The following is a 15,121-nucleotide window of genomic DNA, read 5'->3' on the forward strand; positions in this document are numbered from 1 at the left end:
GCTCTTAGATGGCTGAGGAAAGTTCTGGAGCTGGAGCTTGTTGGGGATGTACAGAAGACTACCTTTCTGAGGTGTTGGGTCTGGATGGGGAGGGGTGTGTGTGTGTGTGTGTGTGTGTGTGCACGCATGCGCACCTGAGAGAGTACAAGAAACTAGGGGGAAGTTATCTGTTTAGAGATATACTGGAACCGAAGCTATCAATGTCTGTGTGTTTGAGGTAAATGGAGTGGCTGCAGGGGGTGTTCTCATTTGAGTGGGTGTTGAGGCAGTGTGCCTATGTGTATGGGGGGAGCTATATGTTTGGGAAGGTGCAGGGATTGCATAGATGTGTTTGGGGAGGTGCTGGGCTGCAGCTGGGGAAAATGCTGGGGCTGTAGGGAGTCTGTGTGCTAGTGAGGTGCTGGGGCTCTGAGAGTCTGCATATTTGCAAAGTGTTAGGGTTGTAGCGGAGTCCTGGGTATATCTGGGGACGTGTTGGGGTTAGAGAGGGAGTTATGTGGTAGAAGCTACATGTGTGTACACTGGGATGTTTGGGGGTATATTGTGGGTCTAAAAATGTATGTTTTGGTTAAGTATTAGGGTTGCAAATATATGTGTGGGTGGGCATGTTATGTGGTGGTTGTGTGTTTAGGGGCATGTTGGGGCTGTGTGTGATATGGGGCAGTTTGATGTCCAGGGTGTTTGTTTGTGGAGGTGTTGGGCTGTGTGTTTGTAGGTGGAGCAACTGTGTGTTTAGGGGTGTTGGAGCTGTAAGTGTGTGGGGAGGTAGTATATTTAGGAGGCGGTAGGGGCTGTAGTTGGGTCCATGTGCACAGGTGATGGGGCTGCAGGGTGAGGGTGGATGCCCCTCTGGGGAAATGAAGGGCAGAGTCCTGGCCTCTGCTCAGGGGCCCAATGGGGGGGCTGCCAGCTAGAAGCCCTCTACTGGGGGTGCCTGCCCACACCCAGACCCCATGCGGGGGTGTCCAGACAGGCAGTCCATCTGTCTCAGCCTGTGCCCAGGCCCAGGAGCAGCCGCCTCCTCTCTCCCTGGGGGATGGCAGCAGATCCTAGCCCACCCATCTGCCTTCAGATGGTCGAGGCAGGAGCCTCCACAAAGCTGCCTGGAGGGCATCACTGTGTTTGAAGAGGCATGGGCTGGGAGTGGGGGAACTGCACAGCAAACAGTTCTCTCATGGAGGCTCCTTTGAAAACCACTGACGCCAGGAGAGAGGAAGAGGGAGGACAGGGGCGGGTCTGTCTGTCCTTGCGCGGCTGTGTGGGTCAGTGCCCAACTGTGCGCCTTGGAGCCCCTTCGCATGTGTTTGCCCGGATGGCCTCTGTTCAAGCAGCATTCTGGCCTTGGAAAACAGCCCTCCAACCCAGGCTACACACTCACAGTCTTACACAGGCAGCTACCCCTCACTGCGCACACTGCCTACACTCACATGCAAATACCCCTCCACATCTTCACATCCGTGTAACTGCACTCTCACACACATGCAGCTCACCCCCAGGGCCCTATACCTTCACATATGTACACACATTTCACACCCCACACTCTGAAAAGCCCGGTAGTCACACACCTGCCACATACATGCATCCACACATACATACCTGACAATCAGCTACCACATATACACCCACACACTCCATACACCATGGATCTCCCTGTCACATCCATGTCCCACCTCACATGCGCTCAGTCTTTCTCACACATACCATAACAGACACTTGCCATCCCTTATATCCATACATATGTGTACATTTTATACTTACACACATACCCCCTCACCAACTTTCAGCTCTTTCACACCACGCAACCCACTAGCCAATTTACCTGTGTCCAGGCCCAGCCCTGCAACTTCCCAGGAGGGCTCCCATCAACTGAGGGCCTCCTGGCATCCCACCCTGCCAGCTGGGTGAGAGTGAGGGAGTATACCACCCCCAGTGTCACCCCCACTGCTCCCTGGGAACCCTGATCTTCATGCCTAAGAAAGAAAAAGCCTTCTCTTTGCTTTGGTGACTGCCACAGTACATGTGAGAGTGTGACTGTATGTGACTGTGTGTGTGTCAAACATATCCTGAGACCCCATAGTGAGGCCTGTGCCACCACCTATGTATGGGTAAGAAAGCATAGGTATGCGTTCACTAGCTACGTTTGTGAGATTCAAAATGAGCGTAAAAGTGGACATTTGTATGTCACAAAATGTGTGTATATGTGAAGCTAGGCCTGTGTGGACAGGTGTGATTATGGGGGTGGGGGTGCATTTATCCAAAGAGACATACACCGAGTGAGTGGTGAGTGTGAGACGCTAATTTCCAAGAGGCCGGAGGTATGTACATCTGTGAGTAGGGGTCAGGGCTGGGAGATCTGCTTCCAGCAGCTCCCCCCCTACAAAAAGAGCAAGGAGGAGGGGTCTCTGGGCTGTTTCACTCTCTCTCTCTCTCTCTCTCTCTCCCTGACCTCTTTAGCAGCTGGAAACTGAGCTGGGGGTGGAAGGAATGGAGACTTGGCTGGCCTGGGGGTTTGGGGAGGGAAGCAGGAGAAAACACCTTCCAGATTCTCATCAAATCCCTGTTTGTGGTTTGTAGCCTCAAGTCTCTCCTCTCTCTCTCTGTCTGAGTCTCCCACTTTCTTTATCTCTTCCTGCCTCTCACTCTCTCCACCATATCTCTCCTTCTCCCTTCTCGGTCACCTGGTCACCCTGTCTCCAAGTTTCTCTCTGTTTCTCTCTCCCTTCCATTTTTGACTCTTCCTCTCTGCCAGCACCTCTGTCTGTCCGTCTCTCCCTGTCCTGGTCCATCTGTCCGTCTCTCTCCGTCTGCCTGAGCGTGGGTGTCTCTGTCCATCTGTTCCACCACCCATCTGTCTGGTTGTCTGTTATGAGTGCGGATGCCCACTCACTCCCCAAGGCACCCTCCCCCAGGTCAGCAAAGGCTTCTCCTGGCTCAGGGGGTAGGGAAGGGGTGCAGAGCTGCAGCTTCTGGAAGCTTCAGTAGCAGCTGGGCTGAGCTGGGAGTTCGGGGCCAGCCAGCTGCAGAAGTGGCCCCTCCCCTGGGCTCTCAGGCCAAGGACCCCAGAGCAGAAAGAGGAGAGAAAACAGGGCCTCACGGCAGCTGAGTTTGCATGTGTGACAGGGAAGAGGCAGGGGGCCTCACTTTACCCTCACTTTGCCATTCCTCCCCAAAGCCAGGCCCTGCAGGAGACAGATCCTCAGTACCTACCTTCCTTATCCCCTAGCCAACAGAAAAGATACTGGGATCCAGGACTGAGGGATGCCAGGCCTTTGGGGGGGGGGGGGGGGGCTGAGAGCCTTAGCTACCTGTCAGTTATTGGGGGAGGTTCCTCCCATACTTCCTTCCAGACAGTCCCTGGGGATCTCTCCAGTTCTGGTCCCAGCTCCAGGCATGAGGGGTTGCACAGGCAGTTCTCGCTAGCTCCCCACAGGGGCCGTTACCACCTTCTAGTTTCCCAGAGTCTCTGAGTCATGGGGATATGGGGATCACATGAGTGTCACCCCTGTCCTCAAGTGGAAGGTGGTTCTGGACATGTGGAGTCCTAGGCCCCGCCTAGGCACTGGCCATCCTGAGAAGACCCAGGTAGTCCACCTACGTCACCAGATCAGCACATCACAAACTCACACACACATACACAGACTGCACCCCAGCACTCACAGCCAGCCACCTCCACTCCCCAGCGCAGCAACTCTAAGGGTTCAACAGGGAGCCTACCCAAGACCTTGCACCCTACCCTGCACCAGTGGCAGCTCCAACAGTGCCCCCAGCACAAAGACAGCAGCTGGAGACAGCATCCCTCAACACCCTCCCAGGATGTTGTGCCCCTACCCCCTTTCCCAGACTAGATGGAATCCCACAATGGATGGAGAAACTGAGGAAGAGATGGGAGGACACAGTCATCCCCCCTGAGACCCTGGGATGGGGTCATAAATGAGGAATAATAAGGAAAGAAAGGGACACTGCAGAGGCAGAATCTGGCTCCTTCCTGACCTACCACGGGCAAAGTCCATATTGGTGGCACCCTCCACAAAGCACAGGCCTGCTGCTGGGCCAGGGCCAGGGGCGGGCTCCCTCCCTCCAGAGCTCTCCTTGCCCCTGGCTGGGCCCCCTCCCTCTCTTTGCTTCTGAGCAGCCCTCCCAGCCCTCTCCCTCCCAGCGCTGGCTCTCTCATCTTCAGCTCTTGGAAGCCTGACTCACTGTTTCCCCTCCTCTCTCCCCTCCCTCCTCTCTCTCCCTGCAGCAGCACCTCCCCCTCCCCTGGGGGGGCTCTGGCCACAAGGGTGCCTGCCTGCTCCTCTCCCCAGGCTCTGCCCCCCCTCTGAGCCCAGGAGGCCCCCTGCAGCTGTTCTAATTCTCTAGCTCCAGAGAGGTGGAGCAAAAAGAGTATGGGTCCCAGGCTGCCCCACCAAGTGTCTGCGATACTGGGCAAGTGGCTCCCCTCTCTAGACCTGGTTTCCTGTCAGACAAGGGAAGGGGTCCCAAATGGATGAAGTCCTTGGCTCCTCTAGGACCCTAATATTCCCCACTTTTAAAACCCTGGTGCCTCCTGAAATAGAGCACCCACAACCTGTGGGGCTCAGAATCTGCCTCAGGCCCCGCCCCCAGGTCCAAAGAAGAGCTCTGCTCTGTCCCCAGACATTTGGAAAAGGCAGAGGGGCAGAAGCATGAATCAAGTAACCCCTAGGGTCCCCATTTCCCCATTCTCCCTCCTCCTGTGGGAATCTCTCTTTCCATGTCTCTCTCTCTCTCTCTCTCTCTCTCCCACCTGTCCTCCTCCCTCTTCCCAAAGACATTTGCTTGTCTCTCCTCCAAAAACAATCCCAGCATTTGATCTTGGGTGAGAGGCCCTCCGTGCCTGCTCATTTGGGGCTGTGGCGCATGCCTAGGCCTTCTTGACAACCTGGACCCCATCTCCGGGGGCTCTGATCCTGGCTCTTCTCCTTGCCTGCTTTCTCTCTCACCCCCTCATCATTGGCTTCTGTCACCATCTTTCTCTCTCCCCACCAGCAAGTGGCTGTCTGGGTCTCTCCACTCCCCACCTCCCCCATACCTCCCCCATTTTCACCCAGTTCTCTCCCTGGGGGGTCCATCTGCTGACATTAGCAACAATGTTACCCATACTCCCTCCTGCGGTCTCCACCCCATCCCGGTTTCCCCTTCCAGGTTCTGTCCCAAGAGACCCAGGGGACCCAGAGGCAGAGCTGGGCGCCATCCCATAATAGTGAGCCTGCTTGACCTTAATCAACCAGACCAGAAGTGCCTGAGCATCTGTTAGAAAGGCATGGCACCCCCTGGTCTTGGGTGGCTGGCTGGCATGAGACACAGAGCTCTGTATTCCACAAACCAAAAATAAATAAAAAACAAACAAACAAACGTTGACCTGGGGGTGGGGGTGGGGGGCAGGGAATGAGGGAGATCAGGTTTGCCTGGAGGTAACCCCTGTCCAATGGCAAATAAAGTCAAGAGGAGGGAGTGGCCAAGAGTCAGTGTTCCAAGCAGATCTGAGAACGAGCAATGTCCCTCTGGAGCTCTGCCAATCCAGAGCAGCCCCCCCCCAAAAATGTCCTCTGGTTTCTGTCAGGGACAGTTTGCCCCTCAAGCCTCTAGCACAACCACAACAATCAGGCAGAGATCCCATCCCTTAATCTCCTTTAGGATCCAAGTCCAAACTCCCCACAGTACACCTCCATTTAACTCTGCAGGGGGTTCCAGAAGCCTCCCTGCCAAGATCTCAGCAGGTGGAAGGGGGAGAACAAAGCCCCCAACTCCCAAGCCCCCTCACTAAAGGCCCCTTAAAAGCTGGGGAGCAATGCAAAATAATCCTGGAGCCCTCATACCCCCAAACTAAAAGCTACACTGTCCATCCGCAGCACCTGGGGGGGGCACTGGAGCTCCCTGCCCCTATGACCCTATTCCAGACCCCCAGCCCAGCAACCATAATAAACAGCAAACTCTTTTTCTTTATGACACCAAATTTCTCCAAGCCCAACAGTTCTTTCCATCACTACCTCAGCCATAGATCACATTAAAAACTCACAGAGGGCAACTTAAACACATCACATTTGTTTCTCTCTATATTATTTCAAAAGTAACGGCATTAAAAATGGATTTTACTACAGAAAATAAATATCAGCACGTGGCTCGGAGCCTAGGCAGGGGGAGGAAAGCCCACCCAGAGAATATCCCTGAAGGCTTGGGCACAGATTAGGCACTGACCAAAGAGGTGGCTGAGAGGCCAGATTACGCCCTGGGGTGTGGGGGGTTGCCTGGGGAGGGGGCAATGCCTGCCCACCTGGGCACCTGCTCCAATGCCAGACCAACAGAGACTAGAGGACTGGTGCTCACTAGTCACCCAATGCTCATGCCCTCACTGATCTCTGCAACCTCTGAAGGGTGGGAGCTCTGGGGCAAGAAGTTCACCAGTCTCCGGGGGTTATTCCAACTATTGACACAGCAGGAGAAAAAAAATGAATTCAACTTACTATCCAGTTTGATTTTCCATTACTATAAAAATAAATATACATCTGCTCAAAGGAGGGAGACAGCAAGCAGCATGCACATGTCACCTGGTGGGGTCCCCCCACAAGTCACCACCACAACACAGCCTTTCCCCCAAAGTGGGGGTGGGGGGGTGGACAGACCATAATCTTTCACTTACAGCCCCAGCTCACAAAGCTACACACAAGGGGCCACACAGAGCAGGAACAAGCCAACAATAGAAACACCCCAAATGCTCCTGGCAGACTCTGCCCAGGCCGGGGCACATGCCTCCGCCCCACTAGTGACAGCAGTGGACAAAATGTGGCCACCCTGACGGAGAGGCAAAGCTTGTCCTCACACCCTGAGCTCTGCCCAGGGAGCTGGGGCCAAGTCCCGCCTGACACCAACTGGTCCGGCGGGAAACGCCTGCCCAGACAGACAGGCACAGGCCCCCCAAGGGTCCCTCCTTGTGCTCAGGGACCAGACTGGTGCAGCCCAGCCCTGCCTCCCAGGGTGACGCCTGGGCCCAAATTCAGCTGGCCCTGCCAGTCAGGCACTGGTGCAGAACCGAGGGCACCAGGCTTAGCCCCTCCCAGCCCAGCCTCAGGGCCCCCAAGCTAGAAGGGAGGGGGGACTCCCCACCCCTCCACATCTGGCCCTGGCCCCCAGGGTCTGCGGTAGAGAATTCCCGCCCCCGCTTCTCTCTCTCTCTCCCTCCTCCCTCTCTGTGCCCGCTGCCGCCTCAGGGACAGCCCCAGCTCCCGCCTCCGGCCAGCCAAGGCCCACATCCTTCCTCCCTCAGCTGGCCCCTTCGCCTGGCAGGAGGCTGGGGGGTCAGGCTGCTGGGGAACCCCTCCAGCTCCCATCAGTCCTCCTCCCCAGCCCCCAAACTCTAGGTTGCTGTCCCTTTTCCTGTAGAACAGGAAACAAGGTTATTTCCTAGACTCAGAGCCAGCCCCCTGCCCCTCTGGCTCTGCCTGGGGACCAGGACCCAGCAGGGGAAGGCGCCCTCAGCCAGAAAGCAGAGGGATTCAGCAATTCACCCCCAGCTACCGGCCCAGGGGGCTGACAGCTGTCACTCAGCACCCCACCCCCTGGGGAAGAGGGGGCCGATTCAATCAGAGCCCCAGAGGAAACGCATTGATAGGCGATTATTTATTTATGCAAAAGTGAGCTGACTTTGTTCGCCAGGTAACCGGGCACACGGCCCAACCCCTCCGGCCCCGGCCGCCCCAAATCCCTCCTCCGCCCCACACCCCCTCCGGGTCATTAGGTCCCCGCCCCTCAACTCCCAGAGCACCAGCGGAACCTTGGGATTTGGGGGTTAGAGGGGAGGGGCTCCTCCCTCCGCAGTCTCCCCTTTTCCCAGCGCCGTTCCTAAAATCCAGCCTTGTTCTCCGCTCCCACGGTCCCCCCTGCACCCCCCCCCCCCACATTCTCAGCAAGCTGGAGAGCAAATTGCAGTTTTAAATCCAAAGACGGAGGGAGGGGGAAGGAGGAGAGGGAGCGCGGCGGCGCTGGGCGCGCACCTCGCCCCCGAGCCGGGGGAGCCGCGGGGCGGCCAGGAAACCCGAGAACCCCCCCTCCCCGCCCCCCCTTCTCGTCCACCTCCCCCTCCCCCTTCCCGGCACTGCCTGCCAGGCTTCGAGCCGAGCCCAGCCGAGCCGCGGGCCCCGGTGGAAACAAAGACGATCGCACCGCGGGCACCGCAGCCATGGGGTCCGGCGGACCGGACCGGGGTGCGCGGAGGGGGCGCAGAGCCCCCCTGGCGCGCTGCACAAAAGAGCCCGGCCAGCCGGTCCCCAGCGGGGTTCTAGGGCTGGGGAGGAGGCGCCACTCACCGGAGTGCTGGGCTGCCGGCTCCGTGGGTCCGAGCCAGGCAAGGGGCTTTTAGGGGCGTCTGTCTTCCGGCGGCGGCAGCGACGCGGGCGCCGGGCAGCTGGGGAGAGGAGTCGTGAAGGAGCCCTGAGCCGCCCGCTGTTGCTGACAGCATGGCTCGCGCCTCGGCTCACATTCTCCGCCGCTAACTCCGCTGGACACGGCCCCCCGCTCCCGCGGCGCCCCCCACCTCGATCACTCCTTCGCTCTCTCTGTGCCCCCCTCGCTCCCCCCCGCCGCGCACACACTCTCACAGTCCTGGACACCCCCGCCGCCACCCCCCAATTGCAAACCTGGGAGAAAACGCGCCCCGCGTAGTCCTCCTCCTGCTCCTCCTCCTCCGCCCTCCTCCCTCCCGTTCTCTCTGGCTGTCTGTCTGTCTCTCTGGCTGTCTCTATCTCTCTCGCTCTCTGCCTTTCTCTGCTCTCAGAGCTGGGTGGGAAAAGGAAATGAGGACAGAAAGCAAACGCTGGCTTTGGGTGGTGGTAGCTGGATTCCCTCTCCCTCCCTCCCCCTCCTCCCCTCCCTCCTCCTGCCTTCTGCTCGCTCCGCTGCGAGCGGGGCTGAGCGCAGCCTGGCGGGTGGCTAGCTCTGCCCGCCCGCCCGCCTGTCTGTCTGTCTGGTCTGCTTCGCTCACTCCCTCCCTCCGTCTCTCGCCCTCGCCCAGCCTGCCTGCCTCTCTCCTTCTCCGCCGCCGCCGCCGCTGCCTCTGCGAGCTCGCCTTACCTTCGCCGCTCACCATCCGGAACCCCAGGGGGGAGCGCGCGCACAGCACTCCGGGACTTGTAGTCCCCGCCCCGGCCGCTCGGTGCGCTGCGCGGGCGGGGCCGCACGGGTTGCTCCGACGGCGCGGCTCCGAGCGCACCGGGCCCCTGCACCCAGATCCCTCCGGAGGGGGGGGCGTCCTCGTTTACCAAGGGGTGCTGGTTTTCCCCAAGGATTGGGAACGTTTCCCAAGTTCCTCGTCCCCGACGGGTGTCTCTGGCTTGAGGGAGGTTGCGGGTGGGAGCGAAGGGGCGGGGTCTGAGAATGGAATGAGAGTCTAATAGGGAATCAAGGGATTAGCCAAAAGACCTGAGACTTTCTGGGGCGTCCCAATTAAATGGGAGAAGAAGAGGAGCGAGAGGGGGATAGGCTTTCTGAATTTGAGGACGTTCTCCCTTTCTGAAACGGTGTCTTACTGAGTAAAGCGCAAGAGCTTATGCGGGAGGGATGCTCCAGAAAACTCAGCCCCACCAGCGTCTCCTCCTCACTCAGTGACCGCCGTCTCAAACAGAGCCCTCGGTTTAGCCCCGCCAACTCCTAGTCTTCCTAGAAGTCCAAGGGCGGCAAGGGCACAAAAGTCCTGGATAACCCACAGATAGTGCAAGCGCGCGCCCGCGCGCGCGCACACACGTGCACACGCATACCCTTCCTGAATTCGACTGAGCGTTTTCATTGTGTCGGGAAGCAAGATTCAAATTCAACAGTTCAAAGCTCCTGCTGCGGCCAGGGGGCTGGGCTCAGCACTTTCACCTACCTCCTCTTCAGGTCACATCTGTTATCCAGCTCCCAGCTCCTAGCTCCCGGCCCCCTGCCTGGCCCATCCCCACAGATGGGAGGAACGTGCACTGCCAGGGCCTGGTTACCAAGGGGAGGTAGTTGGACAGCCCAAGGAGGAGAACTGCTGCTGCTGCCATTTGCTAGACACCACAGGGACCCTTGAGTCCAGCAAAGACCTGGTGAGATGGTACTGTTAGCATTTTCAAAGATGAGGGCACACCTTTAGGTCCAGGTCCCCCAATTAGGAAGTGGTAGAGTAAGCCCACTGCTTAACCTCTGAGCCATGCAGGGAGTTGTGACCCCCCAGGCTTCTGTCTGATCTTCTCTCCTAGTGTCTGTGTGTGGCTCACAGTGGACACAGAGATGAATAATGCATGGTCGCTGTCCCGTCCTCAGTGTCTACCAACACTGGCTCTGACTGGTCCTGAGTTAGTCCCACTTCATCAGTGTGTCTGACATTCCTTTGCCCATGTCTATTAGCTTTGTCTGTCTTTCCCCATGTCTGAAGTTCCTCCAGCACTGCCTTTTTCCTTCGCCCACCTGTTTCTGGCTCCTCCTTTGGCCCTGTGGGGTGATGCAGGGTGATGCAGTGTGTGACAAAGGCAGGTGGTAACATTTTGCCAAATGCAGCTTCTTTCCCTATACCTCTATCTCTCCCAAGCCCTTCTTCTACGACAGTCTGGAATCCCAGAGGGCAAAAGAAGGGATCTGAGGGGGATTCTTTATTGGCCTTTTGGGGCAGAGGGAGCAGCAGCAGTGGGAGAAGTCTAGGGCTCTAAATGGTACACCAATTGATCTGGCATCATGGGACTGGCGTGGCCAGCTGGAAAGGCCCCCATCTGGGAGCAGCATCTTGCAGGCACCTTGCAGGCATCTTGCCCTAGTTGGTCCCCCACTGGAGAGACTTTGACATTGGGGAGGGTAGGAGAAGCCCAGATTCCCCTTTCTTTTAGCTTCCCTCACATCCTTACCTATTATGCTCTCGCCCACCCAGCCTGAACCAAGTTTTGGGAAGGAAATGCGGATGGGGTAATGCGGATGGCTTCAGGGAAATAGGGAGCCCCAGGGCATTGGGATAAAGAGGAGTTTGGGGAAAGCATGGGAGGGGAGAGGTTACGTGATGAGGTTTAAGAGGGCAAAGTCAGCAGGGTCCATGGCTCCATGGAGAGAATAGAAGTTAGGTATGGTTTTCCAAGTATGCCCCTCCCAACCCAGGCTGCTTCAGCTGTCCCCTCCCCAAAGACGAAGTGTACTTTTAACTGCCAAGGTGTTGGCCATTGTTGGAAATAAAGCATTACAGGGTTTCACAGTCATTTGGGGGCTGGTCTTTCTCTTGGAGCCTCTCCAAATTGTGTTGGGGGAGATCTCCCCAAATTCATGAGTCTTCCTATGGGCTGCTGCTGCCACCTAGTGTCTAATCTCCACATCTGCTTTGGCAGCCATAGTCTAAAAGAGTTAAGGTTAGCTACCCAGTCCTTAAAAACAGTGTGGGAGTCACCGCAGGCTGGGCAGGAGAGCTGTTAGTTAGCTCCTTGAGAAAACAGACTTGAAGGAGGGGACCCAGGTTTTGGAAGAGCCTGCATCATCCCTTTCTGGGAACAGGTCATTCCAGTCACTTTTGTTTCAAAGGTAAACAGAAGGTGGTACAGCTAAACCCTAGGAAATAGAGGTGAGAGTCTAAAGTTGTGGGGTCTCAGGGTTTGGAGGCCATGTGGTCTAGCAGCCAGATAGACCTGGTTCTGATTCTGCTTTTACTGTGTGTCCTTAAACTCTCTGAGTTTCCGTTTCCATATGTATAAAATAGAAGAGTAATCCCTTCCCTGTGTTATAGGCAGCGCTTGCAAGACTTACTGAGCACATGGATGTGAAAGCACTTTGAAAACTGGTAAGGGCACAGTGAGGGGTTATTGAGTCATATAATAATAACGGCAATAACTGAGAAGTTGCAGCAGGCTGGAGCCAGGCCCCTGGGGCTCATGGAAAGGGCAAAATGAAATGAGCCTTGGGTAGTGATGGGCACTGCCCTCCCTGACTACAGAAGTTCTGGGGCTGGCCCCCCTCTTGGAGTTCTCTCAGGAAAGGTGTGGAATGCTAAAAAGGGATTCATCCCAGTCTACAGAGGGGACCTATCCTAAGGCACTCAGCTACATACAGATCCAGGAACAAGAGGCCCATTGGACTGGAGCCATTATGGCCTTGGTTTTCCCCTCCTCTGGATGAGAGCAGCTCAGAGCTGGGGCCCAAGAGACCATGGAAGCAGAAAGCCCTTCCTCACTGTGGTACAGTGGGAACTAAGGCCCCCAGGCCCCCATTACCCCTCCTCCTGTGGCGGCCCCTCTCCACTCCCCCCTCCCCAGAAGTCCTCCCACATTCCTCCAGGCAACAGGAAACCCCAGCTGCAGCCCAGACTTCAAACAGCTCCTCCCTCTGGGCAGGGGGTGTGGGAGGAGAGGCCAGGGGCCAGAGGGCAAGGGTCAGCTTTGTTCCTGCCGGAGGTGGTGAGGGACCCTGGGGGAGACAGGGGGGTAGTGTAGGACCCCTGTGTGTGTGTGTGTGTGTGTGTGTGTGTGTGTGAGAGAGAGAGAGAGAGAGAGAGAGAGAGAGGGAGAGAGAGAGAGAGAGAGAGAGAATTCCTGCGTGTCCATCAGGTCAGGGTGTATGTGGTTCTGTCATGTCCTTGGTTTCCTTTCAACTTGACTTTTGAACCTGAGTTATGTGTCTGAGTGTATATCAGTGCATGTTTGTTTATCTGTGGGTGCTCAGCCTGGGATCCACTGACAGGTCTGTAGGTGTCACCATGTGCCTGGTTCACAGGCCTGCTCAAAGCTGTGTCCTATGAGTGTGACCTGGTAGGGTTCTTTGTATCCAAGAGAGGTGTCCCTCTCCCACTTCTTCCCTTCCCATTCTTCCGACATTAGTCACCAGAGATTTCCTTCTGGAAAGTGAATCTGATTTTGTTAACTTCCCTGCTCAAAAAACTTTGCCTGCGTGCATGGCAGGTAAGACCCATGTCTACCTCACCATCTCCACATTTAGCCACTAACCCCCCTCAAAAACTTCACTCCAGTTACACCTACCTAATTGTAACTACCTGCACAGTCCCATTCAAGTCTGAAATGCCCTTCTCTTGTTTTCTTTATCAAGCAAACTTTTACACCTTTTGCACATTTCTGGTGAAGCAACACCTCCATTGAGAAGCCTTCCAGGCTTCCCCAGGTCCAACTGAGTTAGGACTCTTCCTTGTTTTTCCATTTTCTGCCTGTGTCTATTTCCTTCACCCTCATCACCATTACTGTGAGCTCTGAGAGCAGGAACTGTGCTGTGCCTCCCGCCCTATGGGACGGGAAGGTTTTGAAGGGACCTAGTCCCAGCCCAGAGGAAAGTTTCCTACAGTTTTAAACGTAGTGCTCAGGGCGACCGCTAGAGGGCGTAAAGATACCTCTGCAGGACCATCCTGTGTGCGTGTTTGTGTGTGTGTGTGTGTGTGTGTGTGTGTGTGTGTGTGTGTCTGTGTCTGTGTCTGTGTGTGTGTGTGTGTGTGTGTAATGGGTGAATGGGAGACTTTGATACTGTGCCTGGGAGAGAACTACTGGAGTTGATAGGGAATACACCCAGCTCAGTACTAGAACAGTGGGATCCAAGATAAGACTCACTCCCCAATAGGTTCTAGGTCCCATAGATTTCTCTCTGACTTTTCTTCACAACTCAGGGGCCATACCCCTTGGCTTTCCAACCCTCATAGCTCCTTTTTTTTAAAAAAATTAAAAAAAAAAAAATCATCACCTGACGATACGTTTTTGTTGACTTTTAGAGAGACAAAGGGAGAGAGAGAGAAACATAGATGAGAGAAAAATTGATCAGTTGCCTCCTGCATGTGCTCCAACTGGGGATCAAACCTAGGTATGTGCCCTGACTGGGAATCGAACCTTCAACCTTTTAGTGTATGAGATGATGCTCCAACCAACTGACCCAACCGGCCAGGGCCCAACCCTACTACCTCTCGCCTCTGACCTTCCAACCTTCTTCTTCCATGCCTCATCTGCACCCTCAACCCTCCCATACATAATTAGTTGCACTTGCTTGACTTGGTCTTGTTATGTCATACTTCTGGGCCTTTGCACGTGCTGTTCTCTCAGTGGGAACTGATCTCACCCCTCACCCTCTGGTTGCTTCATCCGGCACTTTTCTTTCACATCCTCCAAAAAGTCTCCCTTGACCTCCAGACTGACCTTGCCCCTAAGTGTTGTAATTGTTTATTGTTCTGTCTCCTGAGCAGGACTAGCCTACAAGAGATATCAATAAATGAATGCAAAATAAATGACTTGCTTCTTTTACAAATATAATCCTCAGCATATATGGGACTACCCCCAGACCTCTATCTGCACCATGCCATCCCTGGGCCTGACTCTGGGTTAGTATTATACTTTCCCCTGCTGCTCCATTAAATAAAGGAATGTGACATAGTGGGATGCATGAGACTTTGAAGTCACACAAACCTGGGTTCAAATTCTGACTCTACCATCCAGCTGTATGACCTTCGGCAAGTGTCGTAGCCTCTCAGAGTCTTTGTTTCCTCTTCTATAAACCCAGAATAACCACACTTCTGCCCTGCCTCGGGAGCATCATATTAGATGATGCATGCGAAACACCCAGCATTAGTCAATTATGTGTGTCCCCCCCACCACCACCATGAACTTGGAAATAAAACTGCCCTCTGAGTCTTAAGCCAGTAAAATCCACGCATTGGGAGGAGAAGAGCCAGGTGGGGGAGTGAATGAGGCAAGAGATGGTTTTGTAAACGACTGAAGGGTTTTGTGAACAGTGGAAACCTCAATCAAGGTGACCCGCCTGTAATCTCAGGGAGGCAGGGCGAGAATGTGATTGAAATTGAGAAAACAGAGGCCTAATCAATTGCATTGTGCTCTATCTGAAGGGAACAGAAGGATGCACAGAAAAGGGGGTGCAAGGGAGAATTTATTCAGCTGCACCAGAGGGAGGGGCAGGGAACCAATAGATACAGGGATTCCAGACTCAGGAGGCTCTGGTCTCTGCTGAGCAGAGAGGGCCTAGTGAACTCCATGTGGTTCACTGTCCTGCTGGGCCTTCGTTTAAACTCAGTGGCCATCCAGGTACCAGGCAGGGAGTTCCATGAGGCAGACAAAAATATTTTGGTCCCAGGAAAAGACTATAGACTAAGAGGACTGGTTTTGAAGTCAGAGGA

General features: G+C 55.4%; 1 protein-coding gene across 5 annotated transcripts in view; it reads right to left on the reverse strand.

Annotated features, from left to right (window-relative positions):
* The window catches only part of AHDC1 (AT-hook DNA binding motif containing 1), a 64,065-nt gene extending 55,093 nt beyond the window's left edge, over positions 1-8,972 (reverse strand). For all 5 annotated transcript variants that reach the window (XM_087820240.1, XM_087820244.1, XM_087820241.1 and 2 more), the window contains exons 1-2: positions 8,652-8,972; positions 8,322-8,419 (exon numbers count right to left, since the gene is read on the reverse strand). The gene's annotated coding sequence lies outside the window, so the exon portion shown is untranslated. The remainder of the gene's footprint in view (positions 1-8,321; positions 8,420-8,651) is intronic.
* Between the last annotated feature and the right edge of the window lie 6,149 nt (positions 8,973-15,121).

This window comes from Miniopterus natalensis, chromosome 9, assembly GCF_054644295.1.
Source record: "Miniopterus natalensis isolate mMinNat1 chromosome 9, mMinNat1.hap1, whole genome shotgun sequence".
In the NCBI taxonomy this organism is placed as follows: domain Eukaryota; kingdom Metazoa; phylum Chordata; class Mammalia; order Chiroptera; family Miniopteridae; genus Miniopterus; species Miniopterus natalensis.